The 23,387-nt window shown below is 42.1% G+C and overlaps 1 protein-coding gene across 7 annotated transcripts in view; it reads right to left on the bottom strand.

Moving 5' to 3' along the window:
• The window catches only part of ZHX3 (zinc fingers and homeoboxes 3), a 127,266-nt gene that overhangs the window by 64,753 nt on the left and 39,126 nt on the right, over window positions 1-23,387 (bottom strand). The window contains exons 1-2 of one of the 7 annotated variants that reach the window (XM_070420967.1): window positions 20,992-21,373; window positions 14,063-14,171 (exon numbers count right to left, since the gene is read on the bottom strand). The exons of the other annotated variants lie outside the window; for them this stretch is intronic. The gene's annotated coding sequence lies outside the window, so the exon portion shown is untranslated. Of the gene's footprint in view, window positions 1-14,062; window positions 14,172-20,991; window positions 21,374-23,387 lie in introns of those variants that run through there. 7 annotated transcript variants of the gene reach the window in all.

Genomic DNA, 23,387 nt, shown 5'->3' with positions numbered 1-23,387 from the left:
CAGTCAAGATCAAACTTTAAAACCTAGGGCCTGTTCAAGATATAAATTTTACCAGCTTCTACAAATAAAGATGAAAAAAACAAAACTATATTCCTTAATTGTTATTTTAAAAGAAACCCACTTGGGATAAGCCATCTTCCAATTTTCCTGCCCACAGGTGGAAAGAACTTTCCCAATGTTCTAATACTATAAAGCACATGGGTTCCTACAGTCACAAGGTAACTATGACAGCAAAGCCACAGTTATTTATGAGATCACAAAAACTTTATGATGCAATTTTTAAAAATTGAGGTAAAATTGAAGTAACATAAACTTAGCCATTTGAAATTATACAATTCAGTGGCATTCACAATGTTGTACAACTGTCACCTCTACCTAGCTCCAAAGCATTTTAGTCGCCCATTAAACTCATTAAGCAGTCACTACCATTCCCTATTCCACTACTATGTTTTTTGCCTCTATGGACTTATTTTCCATAATATTTCATATAAATGCAATCACACAATATGTGACCTTTTGTGTCTACCTTGATGACAGGTATTCAAACAAATACTTGTACACAAATGTTTATAGAGGCACTAGAGGCCCGGTGCACGAATTCATGCACGGGTGGGGTCCCTCGGCCTGGCCGGCAATCGGGGCTGTCTCGCCCAGTCCCTATCGGGGCCAGCTGGTGAGGGGGTGGGACTGCAGCAGGTTGGCCAGCCAGCTCGGGGGAGGGACCATGGCAGGTTGGCCAGCCGCAGGAGGTTGGCTGTGGGAGCGCACTGACCACCAGGGGGCAGCTCCTGCATTAAATGTCTGCCCCCTGGTGGTCAGTGGACATCATAGTGAACAGTCAACCAGTCGTTTGGTTGACCAGTTGTAACGGTCGTTTAGGCTTTTATATACTATATAGATTATTCATTTCTGCAATAAAGGCTACCAGGATTCTGGTAGAGCTTGCATTTCCCTGGTTATAGTTTATTTTCATCATCTTTAGTTCCTAGTAGAGGAATTGCTATCATGAGCCTTATATGCTCAATGATAAGAGTAAATTGTTTAACAGGCTTCATAGAATGGTATCATGAGTTATCTCTGATATAATTCAAATCCCTAAAACTGATTATGAGACACTAGCTACTTTACCAAAGACTGTGCTCAAACACACCTGCTAGAGCTTAAAGTGTCAACCATAATTGGGAGGGCTGGGAGGAAGACTCTAAAACTCTTTTCTCTATAAACTAGTGGCCCAGTGAATGAATTCATGCACAATTGAAAGGAAATTAGTTAGAAGAAGTATTTTAATATCACTATTCGTCCTTTCTCTAAATAGAAATGTCAACCAAATTCACGACTGACAATGACAGATTGAACCACACACATGCGATTGGCACCAGTGAGAGCTTTATATGTATCGCGCATATGTGAGTCAACTTAGCCTTTTATATATAGCCGTCTCCAATCTGGGACCCCTCCGAGGATGTCTGACTGCCGGTTTAGGCCCACAGGGATCGGGCCTAAACTGGCAGTCAGACATCCCTCTCACAATCCAGGACTTCTGGCTCCTAACTCCTCACCTGCCTGCCTGCCTGATTGCCCCTAACTGCATCTGCCTGCCAGCCTGACCACCCCCTAACCGCTCCCCTGCCAGCCTGATTAACACCTAACTGCTCTCCTGCCAGCCAGATCACCCTCAACTGCCCTCCCCTGCAGGCCTGATCTCACCCCCAACTGCCCTCCCCTGCCGGCCTGATCTCGCCCCCAACTGCCCTCCCCTGCTGGCCTGATGGCCCCCAACTGCCCTCCCCTGCAGGCCTGATCTCACCCCCAACTGCCCTCCCCTGCCGGCCTGATCTCGCCCCCAACTGCCCTCCCCTGCTGGCCTGATGGCCCCCAACTGCCCTCCCCTGCCAGCCTGGTCACCCCCAACTGCTCTCCCCTGCCTGCCTGATCGCCCCCAACTGCCCTCCCCTGCTGGCCTGATCTTGCCCCTAACTGCCCTCCTCTGCTGGCCAATTTGGTTCTGATTGGTCGGTTTCTATGCCAGTCAGTGTCAAAGCTCCGCCTCCTAGACAGCCATTGGCTCCTCACAGTTCACCCAGATTTGGTTCTGATTGGTCGGTTTCTATGCCAGTCAGTGTCAAAAGCTCCGCCTCCTAGGCAGCCATTGGCTCCTCACACTTCACCCAGATTTGATCCTGATTGGTCGGTTTCCATGCCAGTCAGCATCTCTGGGCCTATCAACGGGGTCTGATCAGAAAGGCAGGGCTGAGCAGCAGACCCAGTGGAAGCCTGGAGAGAAATGGAGGGCGGCTGCTAGAGAGAAAGAGAAAGAGAAAGGCTACGGTTGATCAACAGCTGCCACAGAGGCTGGGGATCAGACCCTGCTTCTCTCTTCAGGCCTCTCTCTGGGCCTGATTCGGGGGCCCCTCAGCAGTCAGTGCTGGGTCACTGCACCTGCAGCCGCAGCAATCAGTGCTTGGTCGCCACAGCAACCCAGCACTGACTGCAGGACTGACTTCCGGTTGGTCGAGCCTCTGGTCATGACGGACCCAGGGTTTTTATATATTAGGATAGAATAAACTTGCTTAATTAGACCTGCTTTCTGATGTAGCTGAACTTTTTCCGGCCCAGTGAAGCACCCCAACTTCTCTTTCAAGTAATTGTCAGCAACACAGCAGTAAATATCAACATGAAGCAAATTATTACTGTAGATCACGCACAGAGAACAAGGGGTAAAATATTTAACTGCAGCAGTGTTTGACTATATTCTGTGCAGTGAGAAAACCTGAAGTCATTTTCAAGGTCCACCATTTCTTATTTCTTTTCAGTCATGTCAAGTTTCTAAGCTTTCTAAATCTCCGTTTTCTGGCTAATGAAAAGAAAATAGGATTCCACCAAGTCTCCTATCTACCTACTCCAGGACTTCTGTGAGGATCAAATGAGATGAGGCACTGGAAAACGCTTCACAGACATTTGGTTAAAGTGTAAAATGTTTCCACCTGGCTATGAAGCAAGTTGTGTTCCTGGGCTGAAGAAACTGGGCTGAAGAAACTGCAAGGAGGCTAGTCACTAGGGAGAGAAAGCCGGGTGTTGCTACGTGACATCATTACCCGGCACCCACAGCCACCGTTTCCAGGCTGGACTGGGCTGCGGGCCGCATTTTGCACCATGGGGTTTCAGCAGCATTGGCTGTGATTTGATGGGCTGTCACTCTGGGGTGGTGGTGGGGCCTGTGTCCCACTTGGGGGAAGCCAAGTGTTGCTTTGCCAAGTGTTGCTTTGTCGGCGCCAGGTCCACATTGCAAATGGGCAGTGCGTGTCATGACAGCTCCTGCACTGAGCGTTGGCCCCCTGGTGGTCAGTGTGTGTGTCATAGTGACCGGTCAGACGGTCGGACACTTAGCATATTAGCCTTTTATATAGAGAGGGGTTTTTTTTGCTAAAGTCTATGAGAGTATAATTGTTTGAAGTTATAAATGTAAATTGGACTGGACACTATCTGTTCTTTGCTTGCACATCAAAATGACAACTAAAGACAACACAGTAACCCAGGAAAAATAACTGTGGCTTTTTCTAAGACTAGCAATTTCAAGGAAATTATATATTCCCCCAAACTAAAAGTCATCTTGAGATCAATAAATTATTAGTCTGAGGGGCAGTGATTGCTTCACTTCCTAAGTTTGGTGTCAACTTTTCAAAGTTTCAGCTTATACCACCTCTCAACACATGGGGCACATGGTCCAAGGTGATCCACTAATATAACAATGAGCTTTAAGAATCAAAAAGCTTATAAATAACTTTAATCAGAAAATACCATCTGGTGTTGAAATAAACAACTAACAACCAAATCCTGGGAAAAACAAATCTAACTCCATGCATTTTGTCATCTATAATGAAACTAAAGGCAATAAAAATATCTTCTGGCAGTTGCTCAGGGTCAGTGCCTTGGCAGAAAATGTTAACTAATGCAAAGTTCTGATGTCTGTTTTGTTTTTTAACCAGAAAGTTACAGTTGAAGAAGGCAAGAAAAAAGGAGGTAAGGAAAAAAACAGAGAAATGGAGGCCAAAAGACAAGCAGGTAAAAACCTGATGCAGTGAGGTAACAGACAAACAACAGTCCAGGGAGGGAGAAAGCTGGCCTAGGGTGATGAGTGGACTACTTGTTGGCTGAGTCTGCCACCGAGCATCAGAAGATCCTTTTGGTAGTTATCAGCAAAGCTGGTCAGTATCTATATCCTATCTAATAATAGATGAACATGGTAATTAACCGTAACTTCGCTACCCTTCCCATTGGCTAATCAGGGCGATATGCAAATTAACTGCCAACCAAGATGGCGGCTGGCAGCCAGGCAGCTGAAGCAAACAGGAGGCTTGCTTGCTACAGTGATGGACGAAGCCAAGGTTCCCCACCTGCCGCTGCCAGCCTCTGAGCTGCACTCTAAGAAACAATGTTGCAATTATAGAAGCTAAACAAACCCCAGAAACCTGCTTTCAGCCAGCCGGGCCTCAGAGCTGGAGTTGCAACAGTGTTTCAATTATAGAAGCCAAACAAACCCAGATATCTGCTTTCAGCAGCCGAGGCCTCAAGCTGGAGCCAAGCCTCAGAGCTAAAGCCAGCTCTCAGCTCCAGTGACAGCGATAGAAGGTAAATAAATCCCAGAATAAAAAAAAAAAAGAAAAAAAGGAGAGGTTGGGATCTTCAGTCACCCGCCAGCCTGAAAACGGCCCTCAGCCCCTCACCCAGACTGGCCAGGGACCCCAGTGGGGACCCCCACCATGAAGAGGGTGTGACCAGCTGCAAACAGCCATCATCCCCTCATTCAGGCTGGCCAGGCACCCCAGTGGGGACCCCCACCCTGAAGGGGGTGCGACCAGCTGCAAACAGCCATCCTCACCCAGGCTGGCCAGACACCCCAGCGGGACCCCCACCCTGATCTGGGACACCCTTCAGGGCAAACCAGCCGGCCCACACCCGTGCACCAGGACTCTATCCTTTATAGTAAAAGAGTAATATGCAAACTGACCCTAACAGCAGAACGACTGGGAATGACTGGTCACTATGACACACACTGACCACCAGGGGGTAGACACTCAATGCAGGAGCTGCCCTCTGGTGGTCAGGGCGCTCTCACATGGGAGGAGCTCTGCTCAGCCACAAGCCAGGCTGATGGCTGCCAGTACAGCGGTGGTGGTGGGAGCCTCTCCTGCCTCCTCAGCAGCGCTAAGGATGTCCGACTGCAGTTTAGGCCTGCTCCCCGCTGGCAAGTGGACATCCCCTGAGGGCTGCCGGGCTGCCAGAGGGATGTCTGATTGCCATCTTAAGCCCAATCCCCCGGGGAGCGGGCCTAAGCCAGCAGGTGGTCATCCCCTGAGGGGTCCCAGACTGCGAGAGGGCACAGTCCAGGCTGAGGGACCCCCCTCCCCACTGAATGCACAAATTTTTGTGCACCGGGCCTCTAGTATATATATAAAAGCCCAGCGACTGGAATTGTCAGCGACTGGAATGGTGGAAAGACTAGAACGACCGTAACAACCGGTGGCTATGACGCACATTGTGAAATCCAACAGACCTGATCCTGGCCCCAATTGGCCCCTCCACCTTGACTGGGGACGGGGCCGTCCAGCCAACCTCCTGCAGCCCCTTCCCCTGGCCGGACCCACCCCTCATAGGCCCTCCCCACCCTGATCAGGGGCAGGGCCGGCCAGCCAACCTCCTGTGGCCCCTCCCTCCAACTGGCCCAGCCCAATGGGCCCCCATTGGAACAGGCCAGCCAGACCCCACCTGTGCATGAAATCATGCACTGGGCCTCTAGTAACATCCATAATAGACTCCCTCTTGACATGAGCTTTGCCACAAATTCTTCTAGAACTGGAAAGCTCTTATAACATGGCAGGTGAAGAGGGTACCCTCTCCTTTAACCCTGCCACTGCCTAATGAGGGCCCTGTCTTCAGCACCCACACAATTTCCCATCCTCTAAGAGTGTTTTCAACATGCTGACTGAATAGCTGTATTTCTCCCTCCACACTTCCTCAGCTCTGTGTACTCAGTAAACCTGAACTCTGTGTCAAGATTCAGGGGACAGGTGGGATAAAGGCCATATTCTCCTTGGCTGGTGGTAGCACAAAGGGAATGTACTCCACGGGGAATGATATAGGGGGTGCTGTACCCTATTCTGTTTCAGAGGGAGACATCCTGGGTCTCACAATTCCTGCTCTTGAATAATATGCTGAGTATCTGAATGTATGACAACCATTTAAGGCTAGGGGGAGTATTTTTTCCAATTACCAAAACATCTGCCCAAAGAGGCCATGGGTTTGTTTTTTTTTTATGTAGCCTGTACTGGAAGAGCAGTGAGGGGCTGCATAGCAAATGCTTCAAGTCATCTGGTGCTCCTTACCCCAGATGCCCAGCAGAAGGAAGCCCAGATGGGCACTTGGTGACACTTACTGCAGAGCCAGCTGGGGAGGAACCATCCCACCCACTCTCTGTCATCAGCACTCAGCATTCTGAGTAACCCTGAACTGCTGTGATAGTTTTCTCTAGGTTTCTCTCTCTTTCTTTCTTTCTTTCTTTCTTTCTTTCTTTCTTTCTTTCTTTCTTTCTTTCTCTTTCTATAAAAGGAGGTTTCCATTAATTTGCAGGCTTGCCACTCTGTGCCCAGGCACTGAACTCCTGAGGCATCTGTCCTGGATTTGGCAGACCCACTTTAGTTTTGTTCTCTGCTCTCTGTGGTGCTCTTGGTTACAAGCTCTCTCCTGGAAACAAGCCCTTAACTGTCAGCAAATGCCTGATTTGCAAGCACTATTACACAGGAAAAGAGAAGCAGGGGGGCATGAAGGGATTTATGGCAAAGCTACAAATTAACCATCCCTGGGTTTAAAATAGTCCAAACCTGGCCTGGCTGGCATGACTCAGTGGTTGACCATCAACCTATGAATCAGGAGGTCATGGTTTGATTCCCAGTCAGGGCACATACCCAGGTTGTGGGCTTTGCTCTATCCCCAGTGGGGGCGTGCAGGAGGCAATTGATCAATGATTCTTGCTCATCATTGATGTTTCTCTCTCTCCCTCTCCCTTCCTCTCTAAAATCAATAAAACAATATTTTTAAAAAATAAAATAAAATAGTCCAAACCTGGGCACATCCTACATGTCTATAAACATGAGGATGAATAAACAAATGGTGGTATTCATACAATGAAATATCACTCAGCAATTAAAAAGAAAGAGTAGGTTTCTGATATATACAATATGGATGAATCTCAAAATTATGTTGAGCAAAAGAAAGTAGACATAAAAGAGAATATGTTATATGATTCTTTATATAAAGTTCTTTTAAAAATCTATGATGGTAAAAATCAGAATAGAGATTACCTTTGGGTGGTGTTTACATAAGTATAAAACTTATTGAACTATACATTTAAAATCTGCACATTTTGCCCTGGCCAGTGTGGCTCAGTTGGTTGAGCATCCTTCCATGCACCAAAAGGTCACAGGCTCAATTTCCGGTTAGGGCACATGCCCAGGTTTCAGGTTTGTTCCCTGGTCGGGGTGCATATGGGAGGCAGCCAATTGATGTTTCTCTCTCATATCTCACATTGATGTTTCTCTCTCTCTCTCTCTCTCTCTCTCTCTCCTTCTCCCTTCCTCTCTAAAAGTAAAAACATTTTAAAATAAATAAATAAAACATGCACATGTTGCTGTATGTATGTTATATCTCAATTTTTATGAATAAAGTTTGAAAGTATTTATAAAAATGGTAAAAAGACAGTTTTCCATCATGTTGTACCTGTGTCTAATATTTTGAGAAAGATGAATGATATTTGAAGTACTCAAATATACTTCTTTAGACAAAACAAAGATAAAGCTCTTTAAAGTAGTATAGAAATTTATATCAATGTATTCACTTAATTCTTAAAACTGAATTACATAAAGGATTTTCTCAAATTTCTCCTACTCTAACATCCAAGTTAAATATTTTAAGCACATATTGAGAATAAAAAAGTATGGTGTAAAGGGAAGGAAGGTAGGAGAGGGAGACGGAGGAAAGAAGAAGGAGGGAGAAACATCGATATGAGAGACACATCAATTGGTTGCCTCCCCCACGTGCCCCAATCGGGACCAGGGATCAAACCTGTAACCTAGGCATGTGCCCTTGACCGGGAATTGAACCTGAGACTCCTGGTCCCCAGGCTGATGCTCTAACCACTGACCACACCGGTCAGCTCTTTATAATAAAGTGGGGGACCACCCACCTAATTGCTAGGACTAGAGGAAGAAGTAATAGCATGACAAATGACAAGGCACACACACACCCAGAACCCTGGAGGGATATTCCAACTATTTAGCAGGACCAGTGATCCTGTATCCACTTGTGCTGAGGGAACTTGCTACAGTTACCACTCTGATCACACAACCAGGGTTCTCAGCCCAGGTTGCATGCACATCAGAAACACCTGAGTAGCTTTTTAAAAATACCAGTTAACATACAAATGGCCAACAGGTCCCGGAAAAGATGCTCAACACCGCTAATCATCAGGGAAATGCAAATCAAAGATATCACCTCACACCTGTAAGAATGGCAATTATATAAAAGACAACAGACAACCAGAATTGGCAAGGAAGTGGAGAAAAGGGAGCCCTTGTGCACTGTTGGTATGAATGTAAACTGGTGCTGCCACTATGGAAAGCAATATGGAGATGCCCCCCAAAATTAAATATAGAACTACCATATGATCCAGCAATTCCACTTCTGGGTATTTATCCAAAGAAAATGAAAACACTAACTCAAAAATATATATACGCCCCCATGTTCATTGCAGCATTACTTATAATAACCAAGATGTGGAAACAACTAAGTGTCCATTGATGAGTGAATGAATAAAAAAAATGTGATATCTATAATGGAATATTATTCAGCCATATAAAAGAATGAAATCTTGCTATTTGCAACAACATGGATGGACCTTGAAGACATTTATGGTTGTCCCAACTGAGAGAGCTGGGTTCTAGTGGGTAAAGGCCAGGGATGCTGCTGAACATCTCACAATGCACAACACAGCCCTCACAACAATGTATATCCAGCTCAAAATATCAATAGTGCCAACGTTGAGAAATTCTGCATTAGATGCCCCAAGGCATCTCAGTCTGCTCCCCAAAAGTTAAGAATTACTATTCCATGGTTTTATTTGCACAATAAAAGGCATAGACAAGAAGTGTTAAGCAGACTGAAAAAAAAAAGTCAATTTGGGATACAAGAAACAGTGTTGATCAAATAAATTATTAAAACTTATAGTTAAATCCTGACAATTATTGATCAAGTAGAATGTGAAGTGCAAAACAACTGCTAATAAAAATTCTTGAAAGGAAATAGGCATAATGTAGAAAATTAATCAGAAACTTTGTAAAACGTCTGGAAACCAAAGGATATGCTGCCAAAACCAAGCGCAATCACATAACTTCTCTTCTCATTAGACAGAATTAGGCTTTCAATGCCTCTAATGAGATCCACTTCTAAATGATAGCCAAACATAAACTATAGAAACCTAGTTCCATTACATGCAGTAAAACCAGGCAAATAAGCAATCTAACAAAATGTACAGCGTCTTATGACCACTTCTAATTAACATTCCCTGAAGATAACTACTTTGATCAGCTAGAGACCGGTACAGGTTATAACACTCAAAATTAACTGCATCACCAAAGATACTTCACAGTTCCTTAGATGTCCTATTTGTGTATGTGTGCACATGCACATGCATGTATGCGTGTGCACAAGCATGACTCATATGCCAATGATGTTCTATACTCTGGAAATGTGGTCTCCCCCTCTCACCTGCATCTGTCCAGCTATCGTACAGCTTGCAAAAGTCCATAATATGGAGCTTCAGTTATTTACTAAATGCAGTTGAATGACTTCCTATAAAAAGCAATTCACCCACTAGTAAGGGGGGTGGGGGAAGGCAAGTACATCTCATGGGGACGCAGTCAATGAACATTAATATAACTTATTCATGGTCACTGTGAGTTAATGACAAACGTGATGAATCACATTCTCCAATCTCTAAACTAGACTCTGTTCAGAACACAATTTTATTTAGAAACAGTACATGGGAAGTCATAGAAAATGAAGTCTTGGGTGGGACAAAGGTGAGGAGAGAGGTAAAAAGCACGAACTTAACTCTCTATACTTGCAGATATTTTGGCTGTTAATAAATATATATATGTTCGTATGTTACTTACATAATTTTGAGGGGGCTTTTTGTTAATCCTCACCCGAGGATATTTTTTCCATTGATTTTTTTAGAGAGAGAGAGTGGAAAGGGAGGTCGGGAGGGGTAGGGGGAGGAGGAGAAACATCTATGTTAAGAGAGACACATCGATTAGTTGCCTCCTGCTCATGCCCCACTAGCGCAGGAATTAAACCTGAAACCCAGTGCCCTTGACCAGGACATGAACATGAGATCCTTTGGTTCATGGGCCGATGCTCTAACCACTTAACACACTGGTCAGGGCTACTTATATAATTTTAAAAAGAAAAGTTATTACACAAAAAACTCCACTTCTCAAACATTTGTAATAGAAAAGTTAGTTCCCCCAAAGTAATGAGAAAATTGACTTGCTTCATAATGTTACAATTACTGAATAAAGAATGCTTATTACATAAGTACTTGAAAAGGGATACAGCTGTTGATCAAATAAATGAATTCATAACATTTATTTGGTACTAACAAGGTGCCAAGAATCAGGCCATCTGAGACTCTCTCCTGCTCTCAGACCACTCACTTTCCCATGCTGACCTCTGTTCCAAGTGCTGCAAGTTCCACCTTACATGCCAATGATCCTCAACTCCAGCTTCCTCTCAACCACAGAGGCACCTACCCACAACATATCTATTCTTGAATGACCCACTGCTCCCAAGCTCACCATGTACCAAACCAGGATGATCATCTCCCTCAGACCGGGTTCATTTCCTTTATTTCATGTTTGACTGCAGCTTTAGAGCCACTCAATCATGAATTTGAAATCTCCATGACGATATCAACTTTTTGCTCAGTGCTACCATCTAACATCCTTTTTTATCTAGAACAGCGACTAGCACACAATAGACACTTAATAAATATTTGCTAGCCCTAACCGGTTTGGCTCAGTGGATAGAGCATCAGCCTGCGGACTGAAGGGTCCCAGGTTCGATTCCGGTCAAGGGCATGTACCTTAGTTGCAGGCACATCCCCAGTAGGGGGTGTGCAGGAGGCAGCTGATCAATGTTCCTCTCTCATCGATGTTTCTAACTCTCTCTCTCTCTCCCTTCCTCTCTGTAAAAAATCAATAAAATATATTTTTAAAAATAAAAATAAATATTTGCTAAATAAATACATGGTTAGAATTGTGTGCTCTAAGAAACTGCAAATTTAGAAAACAAAAAAATAATTGGGGGATATTCCTCCAGCCAATGCCAAAGTTTACCAGAAGGGTGACGAACTGGAAGTTCATAGGCAGAAAAACTGGACTGTAGAAGACAAGTCTTAGATGACCATAATGATATTTGAGGGAAAATAAATTCTTCTTACAGATAGGGCCCCAAAGTTTCCCATAGATAACTACCACTCCTGTCTTACAACAGACAAATTCCCACCTTTACTGGTATATTATATGCCCATGACCTGTGGTCTTTAGTTAAACATTCTCCATCACCAGAGGTGTTGAGCATAGGCTTGGGCATTTTTGTACTGGAAGGTCAACTATCCTAAATTACCTTTACACCCCTTTGAATTTCAGGTCTTTATAATTTTGTTTATTTAGCTGTATGTATTTTGTAATTATTTAACATTAAGGTATTAAGTTGAATGGACACAAACATTTGCAAAACTTTAAGAAGACATCAACACGCTTTTTAGACATGCTAACTGGTAGAACCTAATACTACTGAATATATAACCATTTTCAATAATCAGTAGGTCACTGGTGAATGATAACGTAGTGTTAATTGTGTTGTTCAATGCAATTGTGCTTCCTATTTCAAGTTCATGAATGACTCCAAAGTCACAGTCAAACAGAAGGAAAATAAAGGAGGTCCTTGTTTTATCCCAAATTTGAATTTAAAGGGCTGATTACATCATTGAAATGGATACAGACTGATGTCTTCCTCAGTACATCTCATTTTATTCATAAAGAAGGCATCTATCTTCCTTTGGGTAACATATTAAGGATATGATCTTGTACCAATAAAAGTACTGGATATACCTACAAAACATTCCAAAATTTGCATTTTTCCTTTCAGTAGTTTTAACAATGTTTAGTACTATCACATTTTTGACACAATTCAAGGTGCTGATGAAAGCCTTTTTTTGCCCCCTAGATTACAAATGCCACAGGGAAATGACCTTTACTTGTTCACTGCTATATTCCTAGTGTTCAATAGTATGTTTTACAAATAGTAGGTGGTCAATAAAAGTTTGTTGAATAAACAACTATTCACCTCTATCCTAGTTGTAATTTGATCAAAAACACACTGGGAGGTAGAGGCTGGGCAGAGGGGAGCAAAGTGGGGGAAACAGGAGATATCTGTTAATAGTGTCAACAACAGAAAACAAACACACCTATAGACTGAAAACTGTAATAAGAAGTCCAAACACATTTTTAGCAAAAGCAACAATGGAATAAATAAGGGCATTTCAAGAGGACCAGTTTGAAAAGGGAACACTCAGGTTTGACAAAGTTCTGTTATGGTTGTTGAACAATCTACTAACTCAGTCCTCACCAACTCTGTTATTAAGTTACTAAAACTCCGTAGACTTCCTTTAAAAAGACTAAGTCTAAAAAGAAGTGATGGCTAAATTACAGTTTGCTTTATTGAGTGGTGATTATGTACCAGGTATTGTGCTTGGCACCTGACATTTATTTCATGTAATCCTCACGAACACCCTATGACGCAAATGCCCGTTATCTCCACGTTATTGATGAGGAATCAGACAGAGAGGCAAAGAAACCTGGCTTAGGTCATCCATTGGCAAGACTGTTGCTCTTAACCACTAGGCTATGCTGGCAGACCCAAAGTTTATCTGATCATAATATTGCCATGGCAGCTATGTGGTCCAAATGAGCATGTGGAAAAGTAGTTATAGGCACTCACTAAACATTAGTTGTTTACCTTCCTGTGTCTCCTCTCCCACTTTCTTCATCTAGGGGCCTCTGTCCTGGCTCCTTAGGCAATGTTCCCTAAGTTGTAATTTGGGAAGATAAGCAGTGACCCAATAATTTGCTTCCTCCCTGCCTACAAGTTTGGGGAGCTTTAGGATATTTTGAACAATTTGTGGTATTGTCTGATGCAGGCCACTGAAAAGCAATTAAACTTATTAGTCATGATTGGGGAAGTTAAGTACACTGCTTCAGGTCATGAAGTTAAGCCGTGGAACTAAGATCCGAAACCAGTTCTTTTCTCCCCCCATGTAGTGCTCCTGTCACTACTGAAAGGGGAGTCATATAACCTCAAGATGGGCTACCCACATAAACAAGGAAGATAGAGAACAGAATTCATATAAAATTTAAGAATATGTGGAAGTAGATGAGAGGAAGGCAAATCCAGAATAATACAAATGACTTTGCAAATGGAAGGCTATAGCAGCATCTGTAAGTAGGTTTTGTACTAAACCAAGTTAGTACAGGTTTGGAAAGGCTGAGTGGAGCAATTTTTAAAAATATCTTCTCTTTTAACCAAAAATGCAATAATCATGATAGAAATTACTACATTTTCTTTGTTAATAATTTAGCAAGCACATAGCATAAGTACTACATAAAAGCTGCAGTTTTATAAAAGAAATAAAACATTGGTTAAAAAATATATCTTCTAAACCTGTAATTCTTATATAAACCATCAATTAAAACTAAAATATAAGTTTTGAAAAAATACATTTTAAGCAATCAGGAAAATTTTAATATACTGAGTATCAGATGATATTAAAAAACTTGTTGCTATTTTTAGATATGTTAATGGTACTATAGTTACGGGGTTTAAGTTCTATTATTTAATCACTAGAGGCCTGATGCACGAAATTCATGCGAGAATAGGCCTTCCTTACCCGGGCTGCTGGCACCGGCTTCCCTCTGGCACCTGGGACATGGGCTTCCCTTGCAGCCCTGGCTTCGTCCGGAAGGTTGTCTGGAAGGTCGTCCAGAAGGATGTCTGGTCTAATTAGCATATTACGCTTTTATTATTATAGATTGCTAACACATCCAAGTCATTCTTTTCAACCTGGATTGAATATGAGCATGATTATTTTCACTGAAACTAAAAGCCTTATTATTATCAATGTCAAGACTTAGTTTTTTGCTGCTGTTGTTTTTCTACTCTGATTGACATTTCCTAATTTAATGTCTAGTTACAGGACTCAATTTTATTACATATTTGGAAGACATAGTATTTAGTATTTAGGAGTTAAAATTATCTAAACATATTAATGAACAATGGTGAAGTAATCAACTCACTGAGACTAATAATACTTGGTTTGGCTTATTGTCTTTTTTATGAGTTCTGTTTTGTTGTTTGCTTAATCCCTTCACCTTTTCATTTTTCTTTATGTATACTACTAGAGGCCCGGTGCATGAATTCATGCACGGGTGGGGTCTGGCCGACCCACACAGACAGGGGCCGACTGGGGCCAGGAGGGCAGGGGGAGGGGACTTGGGAGGGTGGTCAGCCGGTCCCACTCCCGATAGGGGTTGCGGGGGGGGGGGGGGGACAAACAGGGCAGGGCCGGCCGGGGGAGGGGCCACAGGAGGTTGAGCGGGCCAATCAGGCCCCGATCGGGCTGGTTGGCCTCCACAGTGCACGTCATAGTGACCAGTCATTCTGGTCATTCCAGTTGCTTGGCTTTTATATATATAGATAATTCAATAAAAATATTTATGTTAAGTTAAATACTGAAGTATTACAAATGAAATGCTAGGATATGTGGAATTTGTTTAAAAGATCAGAAGATGGGGGGTTGGAAGGGGAGATAAGGTGCTCATGACCTCCCTGTGCTGTGTTCTACAGAACTCACTTGCTAATCTATAACTGAAAGGCAGCCAGCTGCAAGAGTATCTTTCAGTTTAGGAATGTAATTTCAACAATGCATCCATTTTCTCCAAATTCCAATAGAACAAAAAAAAATTGGATGCTCCATAACATTTCTTATAAAAGAATTTTATCAGTAACACTGCACTTTCTAGCCAATGTTTAAAAAACTAAGTATTTAGTTTCTCTTTGGGTAACTTTCCGATATACAAAAGTACACCAGATTTATAATTTAAAAAGTGCTCAGTATACATGAGCATTTTATCAATGTCCAGATGACAAGAAACTTGAAAAAATATCAATTATGTTGGATAACAATTTGTTGGGCTGGAATAAAGGGTCAATCAAACATGCACAGAGAGGTCCACAACCACTTCAAAGCTGGTGAAACTGCAACGCTCATGCTTTCTTCATTTACCTAGTGAGATAGAAGATGAAGCTCTGAGTACCTGCATCACACAGTATTTGTTGGGGGCTCTAATGGGACAGCACAACTATCCAAACACTTAAGGGTTTGCACCAGGGGTCCTTAAACTACGGCCCGCGGGCCACATGCAAATACAAATATTGTATTTGTTCCCGTTTTATTTTTTTACTTCAAAATAAGATATGTGCAGTGTGCATAGGAATTTGTTCATAGTTTTTTTTTTAAACTATAGTCTGGCCCTCCAATGATCTGAGGGACAGTGAACTAGCCCCCTGTTTAAAAAGTTTGAGGATCCCTGGTTTGCACTAATGAACAACTGGACCCAAAAACTGTGCCTTACTGCTCAAAGTATGGCCTCATAGGCCTCACAGCATCAGCATCACCTGGCAACTTGTTAGAAAGAAGGAATCTCATGCTGTATCCAGACTTATTAAATCAGAACCTGCATTTTAACTAAATTCCTAGGTAATTTGTATGCACATCACAGTTTGAAAAGCATGTGATTAGGGGATTACTGTCAATTTGGAGGGAGATTTACACAGAGCTCTTCCAGGGGCCTCCCCAGTCCTCATTTATACTGACGACTTAACATGAGGATACTGAAGAGCTCTCATCAAATCCCAAATGATATTAATCTAGAAGGACAAAATTGCACAAGCATCTCTTGGGAGAGACCAGCTTGACAGCAGATCACGTGAAAAGATACAAGTAACCGGGTTTTGCTAAAGAAGAAAAGTAATACACATTTGAAAGCATTACTGCTAATCAGATAATTTCTAGAGAGCTGGATGCAAATCTGGCCACATACAGCAGGGCCTTGACTTACGAGTGTCCCAAACTAACGAGTTTTTTGAGATACCAGCTGTCTCTCAGCCGATTTTTTGCATTGAGTTGATAGAGTAATTTGAGTCAACAAGCTCCTTAATGAGCTCCTTAACGAACTCGGTCTCCAAAGAATTAAACTCGTAAGTCAAGGCCCCACTGTATTTTAACAGAGTAACTGACAGCAAACTGTGGTCACAGACAATGGTGAGAGAATGACTAAAAGAAAGGGATCTGGAGAGTCTATCCTGACAAATGGCTGAACTGGAGGATATTAAATCTGAAGAGGCAACTAAGTGGGGACATTGTAGTTGTATCCACACATTTGAAGGATTGTCTCAAGACAGTTCATGCAAATTAGTTTCTGAGTATCTGTTATGTGCCAGGCACTATGCCAGGAGTTAAGGACACAAAGAGTAAAAACCAGAACTGATCTCTGATTTTCTGAAGACTCCTGACTAGTGGAAGAAGCTTGTCTGTTGCTCCAGAAACCAGAACTATGGCCAGTGAAAAGCAAGTGGAAGGGCAAGGGCACCATACAGGGGAGCTCCTCTGGCCAGAGGGCTCCAGCTTTATAAAAGAGGGGCCAGGTCCCCCAAGTGAACAGAATGGATTCAGAAGGGAATGACCACCTCCCAGGGAGTAGCCCAGGGGACTACCTGGCCAATGCTAATATTACAGAGTTGCAGGATAATAGGGGCCAATATCATAAAGCAAATACAAGATCTGTTCAGAATTAAACTACGTTCAATTTAGCCAAGAACACATTTTTTAAAACTTAATTTAATTTATGATTTCAGTTAAATTTTGTGTGCAAAGATAAGTGATGTCCAATTTCTCTTTTAATAATAATTTTAAAAACAGGATTTAGCCCTGGTCAGTGGCTCAATGGTTAGACCATCAACCTGTGCACAGGAGGGTTTCAGGTCACATACCTCGGTTGCAGGGGGCATGTGGGAGGCAACCAGTCAATGCCTCTCACATCAATGTTTCTCTCTCTCTCTCTCTCTCTCCTCCTCCTCCCCTCCCTTCTACTCTCTCAGTAAAGCAATGAAAAAAATATTCTCAGGTAAGGATTAAAAACAAACAAAAACACACCTTAGGATTTAAATAAAAAATCAAGATTAACTTTTTAAGCTATAACTCTGCTAAATGACTCATTTTAATTATAATCTTGCTTCTCTCAGAAACTCCTAAAACTATTTTAATGTTCTTTTGTATACCTTTGGAGATGCTTATCCTATTTCTGAGAAATTATCCTTAAAAATAACAATTCCTTTCCCTTTGCCAGAAAGAACAAAAGAGGGAGGTGAGAAACTAGATACATGAAGATGCAAATAGACAATGTTTATAAAGAAAAATAATAAATAAACCATTTAAATGTTCAACAAAATTGCCAGTCTTTTTTGTGGCATAGAACAGAATAAATAACAACATCCAACAAATTGGAGAATATTTAAAGGTAAACTAACAAACTAAATAATTATGAAGGCTATATAGTAACATGGAAAAATACTCAGAATGACAAGATAGTATAAATTTGTACAGTTCTAGCCATGTAAAATTTATGCATGCATACAACAAAAACTAAAAGAACAGAGACAATTTTAATATTTAGTTTCTAGAGTGTTACGATTCCTCTCTTTTTTTTATATATATATTTTATTGATTTTTTACAGAGAGGAAAGGAGAGAGATAGAGAGTTAACATCAATGAGAGAGAAACATCGATCAGCTGCCTCCTGCACATCTCCTACTGGGGATGTGCCCGCAACCCAGGTACATGCCCTTGACCAGAATCGAACCTGGGACCTTTCAGTCCGCAGGCTGACGCTCTATCCACTGAGCCAAACCGGTTTCGGCCCTCTCGTTTTTAATTTAAAATTTCAACTTCACTGTTGATTGTTCAGTAAGTACTTTTACAATGAATGTATCAGGAACCAAAATAATTTTAACCATAAGTGTAATAATTTGTACATTAGGAAGAAGTAAAATAAAGAAAACATGTAGTTTGATCTTAATGTTCAATTGGTTCATTGTCTTTTATGAAGCTATTTAAGTTCATAAACAACCAAAATTAAAAGGTAATAAGATTCATGTTATGAAAAGTGCTTAACATTTGTGGAAAGTAAAAAGGACCTTGTACAGCAGCCGCCCATGAACTTTGAGTAAAAGCAAAACTAAATTTCTGGATTCTATTTTGCTCTTCACCTTATTTGATCTCACTTAACATCATTTGTGCCAAGTTGAGTTTTTTTCCTCCTCTTCCCCGTCTCTTCAAGTTCATAGATGTGAAGAAAAAAATACACAGCAGCTCTGAACAGTCCTCCCCTGTTCTCCCAGCAATGCCATGAACTGTGGCTTTCTGGAATGGACTCCAGAGAATGTCAGATGTGAGGGATATCTGGCTACAATCTGTCACCACAGAGATCACCAGAACTGAGCTGATTTAAGGCCAAGAGATTTGGATTCAAGTTTTCCACATCTATAACATGGAAATATTACTTACTCCAAAACATGATTGTGTCATAAGATTTTACTGTTAAGTAAGACCACTGAGATAAAAATATTCCATTAAATAAAACATTTTTGAAGCTCTACTCTAGAGATGGGTTTCAAGAGGAAGAGTGTCAACTGAGAATAAGTTTAACCAGAGACTGAGCCACCAAAAAAAGCTAACAAAACCTTGGGATCATCTATTAGGATCACAAGATATAGAATAAGGAAGGATGTTACATCTGAAGAAACTGGGTATCCAGAGTTTGGAGAGAAGGGCTTGGGAGATGAAAGGGAAGATGTTAGCTGTCTTCAAGTACTTGAAAGGATGTATAGGTTGTATAAGGTGGGAAAGACTCAGTAAATCCAATGGGTCAAAAGTCGCAAGACACAGATTGCAGCTTCCTGTGACAATGTTCTCAGGCTACCAGAGGTCCCCCACATACAAAGAGGAGTTGGCATCACATCAGGAGGCATTCTGGAAAACCCTATGTCATTTCCTATCTGACAGTCTGAAAACCTAATGTTTTGTTTGAACACCACAAATAAACATTTGTGGAATCAATAAAGTACAGCTCATGTGTGTAAGTATTTCTCACTCTGATAACAATAAACCCTTGAGAGAGTATTATGGAGGTCAAATGTAGTCCACTATTACACAGACGTAGCAGACTTATTTCATTTGAGAGATGTCTATAGTTAATAAATAACCCCATAGTGTTTTTTCTTTAAAAATAACTTTTCCCATATAGCTCCTAGAACAATGGAAACTAAGGAGAAAATAAACAAATGGGACATCAAAATAAAAAGCTTCTACACAGCAAAAGAAACCATCAACAAAACAACAAGAGAGCCACTGCATGGGAGAACATATTTGCCAATGTGATATCCCATAAGGGTTTAATCTCCAAAATTTATAGGGAACTCATACAACTTAACAAAAGGAAGATAAATAATCCAATAAAAAAAATGGGCAAAGGACCTAAATAGACGCTTTTTGAAAGTGAACATACAGAAGGCCAAGAGATATATGAACACATGATCATTTGCATAATCATGCGAGAGATGCAAATCAAAACGACAATGAGGTTCCATCTCACACCTGTCAGAATGGCTATCATTATCAACAAACCAACAAACAACAAGTGCTGGCGAGGATGGGGAGAAAAAGGAACCCTCGTGCACTACTGGTGGGCATGCAAACTAGTGCAGCCACTGTGGAAAACAGTATAGAGTTTCCTCAAAAAATTAAAAATAGAACTCCCATTTGACCCAGTAATCCCACTTCTAGGAATATATCCCAAGAAATCAGAAACAACAATCAGAAAGGATATATGCACCCTTATGTTCATAGCAGCACAATTTACAATAGCTAAGATTTGGAAACAACCTAGGTGCCCATCAGTTGATGAGAGGATTAAAAACCTGTGGTGCATCTACACAATGGAATACTATGCTGCTGTAAAAAAGAAAGAACTCTTATCATTCGCAACAGCATTAATGGACCTGGTGAGCATTATGCTAAGTGAAATAAGCCAGTCAGAGAAAGATAAATATCAAATTATCTCATTTGTGGAATCTAATGAACAAAAATAGATCCAGAGACACAGAAGCATTGAACAGACTGTCAAACCTCAGAGGGAAGGCAGAGGAGGGTGGGCCAGGGGGTGGGGGGAGATTGTAAGAGATCGACCAAAGGATTTGTATGCATGCATATAAGCATAACCAATGGACACAGACAGTAGGAGGGTGAGGGCATGTGCTGGGGGCAGGGGGGAGTGGCTGGGGAGAGGTCAGTAGGAAAAAACAAGATATATGTAATACTTTAAACAATAAAGAATTTAAAAAATAATAATAATCAGCCCAACACTACATCAAAAAGACTCAAGTGCCCTAGCTGGTTTGGCTCAGTAGATAGAGCATCAGCCGGGGGACTGAAGGGTCCCAGGTTCGATTCTGGTCAAGGGCACATGCCTAAGTTGCAGGCTCAATCCCCAGAAGGGGGTGTGCAGGAGGCAGCCAATCAATGATTCTCTCTCATCATTGATGTTTCTATCTCTCTCTCCCTCTCCCTTCCTCTCTGAAATCAATAAAAATATATTTTTTTAAAAAAGACTCAAGTAACCCTAACCAGTGCTGCTAAGTGGTTAGAGCATTGACTCACGTACAGAAGGGTTATAGGCTTGATTCCCAGACAAAGGCTCATACCTGGATCCCCAGCCCCAGTCAGGGCACATGCAGGAGGCAACCAATCAACGTGTCTTTCTCACATCAATGTCTGTCTCTCTCTCTCTCTCTTCTCTCTTCTCTTCTCTTCTCTTCTCTTCTCTTCTCTTCTCTTCTCTTCTCCTCTTCTTCTCTCTCTCTCTCTCTCTCTCTCTCTCTCTCTCTCTCTCTCTCTCTCTCTTCCTCTCTCTCCCCTCCTCTCCTTCCTCCCTTCTACACTCTCTAAAAATCAATGGGGGAGGGGGAAGGAAAGGCACAAGTACAACCAAACAAACAAAAAAAGACACAAGTACAATCTGTAGCATTTGATTAATGAAACTAAGGTTTTGTTTAGTCAAAGGAATCTCTGCTTTTCACTCTGTTAAGCTCAGAAAACTAAACACTGAAAAAAGAAATCAAGAAAGATTCTAAAAATCAAACCACTGAGAAGAAAGTGATTCAACATTTTCTTTGTTCCACCTGCCAAAAAAGATAAAGTGGTTTGGAACTGAGAGAAAGACAAAAACAAAGAATTTAAAAGAGTTGAAAAAGACATGTGAAAGAGAAGCATGAAAGTTTGCTGACATTAACCACCCAGAACCTTACTGAAATTCCAGATATGTGACATATAGTGCTAAGTGTATGTGTACTGCACTGTTTCTACATATTCTTTTCCATTCATGAATAAGCTGGTTAGCAGGAGGGAAGGCTATAAAAGCAGAAGCTCATCTTTCTTTCAGCCCATTTGCTGCTTTCCACAGCTATCACAATTCAGCCCAGGAGAACATTAGTGCTCATCACCATGGAGGCAATTGTAATGTCACAAGCCCAAAATTGTGGAATCACAAATCAAGGACCATGTAATACGTTTTGGAGTTGGAGTGAGGGAGTTGGAAACCAAATTACCAAGCAATACAGGTCTTTGGAAGCTTTTCTAAAGCAATTAATATTCTTAAATTCTCAGATTTTTTTTTCCTTTCAAAAGATGGAGACAATTACTAATTCTCTTGAGTTAAATTAATTCCTTTGTTCAAAGAATATATTATACCACAATTCACAGCCCTCAAACTCAGTGAGGAATGAATGCTCTACTAAAAGACATACAATCAAGTGTAGATACCTTCATTATAAAGTGAGGCTTTCATCTGAAATGGAGAAAGCAATCTTTGTCCTAGATCACTGGGTATTTCATTGTAATCCTATCCTTCAAGTACTATTAGACTGGGGAGACAAATAAGTAAACAGGGTGCTAAGGGTGATCATATCCACTTTATGCTCCAGGAGAAATGAAAAGGGAGGAGAAGCGGCGCCTAACCCAGTCTGAGGGGTCAGGGAAAACTTCCTGGAGGAGGGGGCATCTGAAATGAAGCTGGAAAGGCAAATAGTCTTTGGTCTGATGAAGAGGGGGAGGGTTCTTTTTATTCAGAGAGGCACAGAGGAAATCCAGGAGGACCAAGGTCAGAAGCCTGAGGAATGCTATCATTCAGGGCTGGCCAGAGGACTTGGGGTCCATAAAAGGGCCAAAGGATGAGGGAGCAGAGACACAGAGGGCTAAGGAGGAGAGCATTTCAAGGCAGGAACGGTTCACGTGACTAGATGCCAGTCAAGCCAGGCAAGGGCCAAAGGCCTAGACTTGGCTAACCATAAAGAGACTCAGGTGCCCTTTGCCCAAGACATTTCGGAGAAGTAGCAATGACAGAGGCCAGAGCACAGAGGGTTGAGTTGAGGTGAGGAAGTAGAGACTGTGGATAAAGCTACTCACAGGAAGCTTGTCTAAGAAAAGGGAGTGAGCTAACAGGAAATACAGGATCAAATTTTCTTCATCAACCTGAACCTCTCTGTTCTGAGCTCTTTTTCCCTCATCACTACATTCAGTATACTCTGTAGCCTTCCATACAACAACCAGATTGGTCTTTTCAAATTGTAAATTGTACCCTCTTAGCCCCCACTCAAAATGGACAACGGTTTCCTGATGCCCTTATGTCGTGGCAATATGTTCTTGTGTGATCTAGGCCTTGCTCCCCTCCCTAGCATCTTCTCATGCAATGCACCTCCCGCTCCTGCTGGTTGTGGACCAATCTGGTCTTCTTTCAGCCCAGAAACCTTTTCAGCACATTTCTGCCTTAGGATCTTTGCTCAGGCTGCTCCCTCAGCATGGAACGCTCCTCTCTTACTTTCCCTCCTCCAACAAAAGCTGCCAGAGGGTGAGTCACTTATAAAGAAACACACCATAGTTCCTCCTCCACCCTGTGCTCAGGGGTTCCTCAAACCAACTCCAGAGTCCACGTTTTCCAGCTCTCCAGGTGGGATACATCCTGGCTCTCACTACCAGGCACTTTGACAGCAAAAGACTCAAGACCTAGCTCATTTCTCTGCTGCCTATTAGTTGTGTGGCCTTT

The sequence above is a fragment of the Myotis yumanensis genome, unplaced genomic scaffold (genome assembly GCF_028538775.1).
Source record: "Myotis yumanensis isolate MYYU_CA2020_CCGP unplaced genomic scaffold, mMyoYum1.0.hap1 SCAF_7, whole genome shotgun sequence".
Taxonomy (NCBI): Eukaryota; Metazoa; Chordata; class Mammalia; order Chiroptera; family Vespertilionidae; genus Myotis; species Myotis yumanensis.
The sequence above is the reverse complement of the archived record's forward strand: the minus strand, read 5'-3'. Positions and strand labels throughout refer to the sequence as shown.